Source organism: Sinocyclocheilus rhinocerous, unplaced genomic scaffold (assembly GCF_001515625.1).
Source record: "Sinocyclocheilus rhinocerous isolate Xijiao unplaced genomic scaffold, SAMN03320098_v1.1 scaffold153, whole genome shotgun sequence".
Taxonomy (NCBI): domain Eukaryota; kingdom Metazoa; phylum Chordata; class Actinopteri; order Cypriniformes; family Cyprinidae; genus Sinocyclocheilus; species Sinocyclocheilus rhinocerous.
Window position 1 is genome coordinate 181,088 of NW_015660878.1, and position 6,585 is coordinate 187,672.

A 6,585-nucleotide genomic window follows, 5' to 3' on the forward strand; every position below is an offset into this window, starting at 1 on the left:
AATATTCCAGAGAACCAACAAACATTTGTTTTGTTTTGTCAACAGTCAAACTGAAAGAGAGTTTCTATTCAGTGTTCTTATAATTTTGTGACATGTAAAACAGTAATTTAATTCTGTCATCGGAACTAAACTGAGAAGAACAGTAGATTGAACCAAAATGATTACTGATACAGCAGTATTTAAGTATAATAGGCTTTGCATTATATTTTTCACACTATATAGCTTTAATTTCATATGTAGACAATACCTGTCTTTATTGTATTACTGTGTCTTATTTTTTATACGTTTCCCCTACAGAATAAGAGATGTGTTTGGACCACACAGAGCTCTGGGACGTGTGGACAGACATTCGCTGTAATGAAGGACATCTGCTCATGGACAGGTGAGACTTATTACTTGTGTTTTATTGTGTACTTGGCATGTAGGTTACCATCATTTTCTTTTTGGAGGCTCACCCCTCTAGAAAGCAAATGATGGTAACCTAAACGGGTGGGGAAGGGACGGAGGTTCAAAATTTGTATACACTAATTTTTTTTTTTTTTATATCAAGAAGCATAACTGCTGCTGGACATCGCTCTGGGACTCAGGGGGGGACCCAAATCATCCTCACCCCTTCATTCACACAACACTCACTCATATCGCAGAGATCTGGCTGGGATCAAACCAGCAACCTCTGAACCTTGAGGCAGCGCTCTTACCAGTGAGCCACAGATCTCTTATCTGGATATGTGAAATAACTTATAATTCACTGTTCATCTGTATGGGACATGGAATTTAACAATAAACCAGATAATGATAGCATCATCCCAACGTGTTGAGGTGGGGCTTGAACCCACATCTCCAGCTCAACCTCATCCACAACAAATGTGTGTTCAGCCACTTGCGCCATCATGGCTTTCACACTGAACACTGGTGTTTGGGGCACTTTTTTTGCACATGACAACACGACATAACAAACATAAGCAATAGTGGGATTCGAACTCAGGTCACTATGTAAAAGCCCAATGCTTTATCTCCTGAGCAGCTGAGTCTGTTTTCTTGAGGAGTGTTGTGGATCGAGTTTTATTAAGAGCTTTGTTTTATTTGACACAAAACTTAAGCAACTGTGGGATTTGAACCCAGGCTTTTATATTTGAAGGCAACTGCTTATCCTCTGTTCCACAGAGTTTGCAATGAAGCAAGGTTTCTTTTAGATAGGTTAAGATAGGTAAATAATTACTGCAATTTTGTGATTTGAACAGGTCTCTGCTATAGATTTGTTCTTTTAAGACCTGCATTTAAAAAACGGCATCATGGCTGGCATGTAAAACTGCATGATTTGTTGTTGTAATATTTGTTACATGGAAATATTAAGAAATGTGGCATTTGATCACAGACTTAAAAGCAAAAAATCTGAAAAGCAAAAATGTAGTCTCTGAACTAGAGCTTTTGATAATCGGGAATTGCTATGTTTATTTTCAATAATATGAGCTTAGACTTTTGTTTTTCAAGCTTTGCCAGTTTTACTAACATAAATCATTTAATTTCTAGCAGAATAACGATGTACGGGACTTTTTGGACATTTATTGACATTGGACTCAAACCTGTATCGTCATGAGCCAACAGCTCTTATAAATGTATTAAAGATACACACACAGCTCACTCTAAAAAAAAAAAAAAGGACTAATGCATGTGCTCATGATTTTTACATTCTAAATTTGCGTCCTTTCAGCTAAAAAAAGTAATTTATTCACAGCTGGAGGATCCCATGGGATTTATCAATGCTCATCTCAACTTGATCAACTCATTCTAAGCTTGAGCCTCATAGCAGGACTAGAAAGTTGTGTTTATGAGATTTTACAGGGGAAGACGCTGATATCAATTGAGTCATGAGTGGTATATATTGTATTAAATGAGATATTATGGCACAAGTGATAAGTATTATTCTAATCAGTTTATAAAATCATAGTCATACCAAAATAAAAGTCTCCAATTAACATTAATGACACAACTTTGAGATTTTTTATTTTAAATTTTTATTTTGTACAACAGAGAAAATGTTTATGAAAATCAATCAACCCCCCTCTCTGAAAACATAATTTAGATAGTGGTTTATTTGTATGCAAAATATCACAATGCAAATAATAATAAAAAAAGAACACTTATTTTAAATATGTATTACAGTAACTTCAATTTCTTATAAACATTTTGTTTAATCCATCTTGCTTATTTGATTGTGTCGTTCATAGGCTCTACAGGTATGTGGCAGGTTAAATTGGCAGATCAGGTGACCTGCCTCTTTTGCAAGTGGGTGTCATTTTATAACATGAAACTCTATTGCTGCTAACCATAAAACTAGTATCCACCCATCTAATTCTTTTCCAGTCCTAATATGAATGTGCCACAGATCTATTCAACATATTCAACAAAGATGTGCTTCTGGGTTACAAAATGCAGTTTGTTTTTAGTAAATGTCAAGATCAGTGCAAGTATCTGGTGAGTACGGCACAGCTGAGACCGTAGAAACACTTTCTAGGGCACTGGAATGTGTGCTGCACTAAACGTGTAAGAAAAGCTTTCAGATGGAACAATACACGTCTTCAAGGGTTATAAAATCACCCTCTGGAAAAGTTCCCTCAGTCTTTTTGTGTTTGTACACCATTTTTCAATCCTGCTGCCAGGTTACTGCCCCCTTTAAAAGCATCTGGATGATATAAGATTCACATGCAGTGCAGAAACGTGTTGTCTACATAAATGGCAGATATCTGAGAGAGTTGTCTGATATTGAGAGATTACGTTGCTGTACAAATCTGGGCATATAATAGATTTCTCCAGAGTGGAAGGAGGTCAAGGGGCAGGTGTACATTGTCCACAGGCTGGGGGTAAAACGACGGGTCAGTGCATCGGCCAACCTTAAGCGCAGGTTGCAGCTCGAGCACACTATGTGGTTTGGGCAGCAGGACTGCGAGGCAGTCTTCTTGGGTTGATTTGAGGAGGAATGATTTTTGGAGGTTGGAGGCAGGGCCAAAGCAGGTCTTTTGATGGCACTTCGTTCTCCGAGGCGGTCCAGGGATCTTCTCAACTGTTGCTGTGCACCTTGTACCCCAGCCAGCTCCCGCTGATACTGCACATCCAGCGCATGTAGGGTCCTTTCAAGTTGCAGGCTCTGACGCCTCTGAGCGTTAGCCAGGGAACGCTCTTGAGATTGACATGAAATATCAACAAAAGGGTTTGAATAAACTAGCCCTTATTGGACTTAATGGAAATAGAAAAGAATACAGTAATTGATTAATTAGTATATACATTTTTATTGATACCTCGTTCATTGTGTCTTTTCCTTCTTGACAGAGAGATGAAATTGGACATGCCACGCTCGTATGGAAGAGATGAAGATATGCAGGATCCAGTGACAAATCCTGAAAAGTTGAGAACTCGCATCATATTTTTACCTGTTATATAAAGTGAACAGTGTAGCACTAAATGCACAGCTTTCAGGGGGGGAAATATGTATATACTACATTTATATATTTTTAGGTTTACATATACAAATCACAAATATATCAGACACTAATATGGAAATTTTGGAAAATTGTTAACAAGAAAATAATACATTAATGCATTTACTCACCCATGGATGTTGCAACAAGCATTTACTGTCTAGAAACAACCAAATATAATATCCCACCAAGACGATTTTTGTGAATACACAAACTTTTCCTCTCTTTTTCAATCTAAAGATAGGAAAAAAGGCTTCTGAAAGTCTGTTAGGTAACCTAACTTTTATAAAGCGACAGTATCTCTTCTGTTCTGAAGGATCGAAACAAAAGACTTGGAGGGGCCAAGTAAAAAAAGAGTGGGCAGAGCTAGTGAGAGAAAGGCAACTCCTCTTCAACTTTACAAAATAATACAGAAAATAAAAGTTAAAAAAAATCTACTTTGCAAGCCAAAAAAACTAGTATAATCATAAATATAGCTTTAAAATCAGTGGTAAATGTTACAGCCTTTTTAAAGCAAACTGTGCTTCACATTGAATTTCAAATAAAATGTAAATAAAAGCACAAAAAACATTAGCCAGTTTTCATGCACTTCTTTAATATATCCGTTTTTCATATTCACAACAAATACATTAAGCTCTTTTCCTTTTATATAATACAGTCTTAAATATTTTTACACAGAAATATTTTCTCAGAATTTCATCTATCAAAATGTATTTTCTTAAACTTTATTTCTTAAGTTGAAACACTTGAAGTCATTTAATAATTTTTTATCTCCATGCCTCCTAGCAAACAGACAGTACTTCCTTTGTACAGCTATTTACAGATGAAAAGAGTCTCCCAAACATTTGTATGATAGTTCCTCACTTGAATGAACTTGCACTGGGGGGGTTGGGGGCGTTAAAGTGCAGGCGAGGCAACAGAAAGGAATGTGATACGGACGTTTTTGGTGAAGGCTTAAAAAGCAAATAAAATGGGGGTTTGGGGAGTGAAAGAAAAATGGTTATAGAGAATCTGTATATATATGTGTTTATCTCCGAGTTGTAATTAAACAGGTCCCCAAGTATTCCAGTCAAGAAGGATCGATCCTTCACAAGTCAGACCTCTTCAGTAACATTCCCATAGAAAATAAATACAGCATTCTTAAAATACACCTATACCATCTCCATACGCAACCCACGTTAGGTTTGCCAGCTTAATCTGGTAACAAGTTCATTCAAACGTCTTGTCTTTTTAAATTATACATGTGAAAACAGTGACCACCGTCACGACTCAAAGGATCCGTGGAGCTCCTCTCTCCTTAATGGCAAGTTTAAGTGGCGGAACCAATTCACAGAGCATCGTCCTTATAAAAATAATCGAAAAAAAGAACCAAAATAAATAATCCAATCCATCTCAACAGAAGCAAGAAGATGGGATGCGTGTCTTCGCTTTTGTAACAGAGCACGAGTGGCGAACCAAGCGCAGAGCCTCGGTTATCTGTGCAACATCAAGCATTTTGTGGAGTCGAAAGCAAAAATGCGTCATTTCCTACGAGAAAAAAAGAAGGAGGAGCCACTTATTTCACTACGAAGAGGCCGAAAGTGGAGTCGAAAGCAAAAATGCGTCATTTCCTACGAGAAAAAAAAGAAGGCGGAGCCACTTATTTCACTACGAAGAGGCCGAAATAACAAAAAGCATCCCTACGAGGGCACTTCCACTGTCCACAGTGTCTAGGTGAACTTCAGGGCTACACAGTGCTAGTGTCACTACAGCCCAAAGCTATGCTAGAGGGTTGACGCAGAAGTCTTTGGACCAACTTGAAAGAAGAGTCGCCGCTTTGTCGCCTGTTCGAGTCATAGGGCGAATCGATTTGGTCGAAGATCCAGATAACCGTTCTCCGGCAATGGCGTAGGTGGACACAGATGGCGTTAGGAGGTTGGATTAAGCTTTGGTTTTTAAGTGTCCCATGGCCCTGCCTGCTTTTGAAATCGATTTTCATTCATTTTGCAATCCGGTAACCATGCTTTAACCTCTTCATATGACAAAATATATTAAGTCTTTAAAAAGGCAAAATTGCTTATCTGCATCAGTCATTTATACAAAGTGCACAGACACACTGCGTAATGTCCATTTCAGCAAATCACAGAATGAGTGAGAGAAAATATATATATATATATATACACACACACACCTCTCAAGAGTTCGAAACGACACGGAACAAAAAGTAATAAAATTAAAGCAGTATAAATTAATGTAACTTTGCAGGCCTGCCTGTATATAACACAAGAAAAACTATATGAAACTTAAACTTAAAAAAAGCTATGACCCGTGAACAAATATATCGGAATGAATCCAGCGGTGCAAGGTCCAAAGAGTTCGAAAAGAGACTCGGATGAATCGAATCTCAAAAAAAAAAATATATATATTATGTTAACCGTTATGGCCTCAAAGGAATGGCTTCTAATAACAACAGTTAAGCTTAAAGTTGTAGTGAAAAGTACAGAAATACATCTGAAATACGCCCACATTGTTACTCCATAGCAAGGCTTCGTGTTTGCTTTATACAGTGGGTTTTTCTACAAGAAACTTTAAATAATATAACCTTTGACTTGTTCAGAAACATGACGTCAGCTACTGTAAGGAGCCGAAACTAAATCAAACTAAATCACATTCTCTAGAAGCGCGGAAATCGCTTTGATTTTGCCCACCTCGGACATGTCTGATGGTATTTGTGCCGATCCAAGAGAGGCTAAAAACATTTCCCCAGGCTTCTTTGCGTGGGACATGTGAAATGCAAAATAAATTTAAAAAATACTAGTTTGCCTTGACAAAGAGCTAAAAGCAAAAAACCTACAGAATATTCTAGAATATATATGTGAATATTAAAAAAAAAGAGGTCTTTTGATGGTTGCTTCATTTACCACTGGTCACAAACTATATCTGTAACTGAAAAAGGGTCTGTTTATCTACAACATATGACCCTTGAGAGAAAAACAAAATGCTAAAGACCAAAGAAATCTGTATTAATAACTCCAGCCACGGGCGACATCTCGTAACAAACTCATTGCAAGAGAAAAAACGTTTCTAAATATCATCCTCCTGACATTCAGTTCCTCTCCATGACTGCGAC

The 6,585-nt window shown here is 37.4% G+C and overlaps 1 long non-coding RNA gene across 1 annotated transcript in view; it reads left to right on the forward strand.

The window, feature by feature from the left end:
• The window catches only part of LOC107725594 (uncharacterized), a 5,886-nt gene extending 5,020 nt beyond the window's left edge, over positions 1 to 866 (forward strand). The window contains exons 2-3 of the long non-coding RNA XR_001638140.1: positions 298 to 382; positions 551 to 866. This is a non-coding gene — a long non-coding RNA (uncharacterized LOC107725594). The remainder of the gene's footprint in view (positions 1 to 297; positions 383 to 550) is intronic.
• The last annotated feature ends 5,719 nt before the right edge of the window (positions 867 to 6,585 follow it).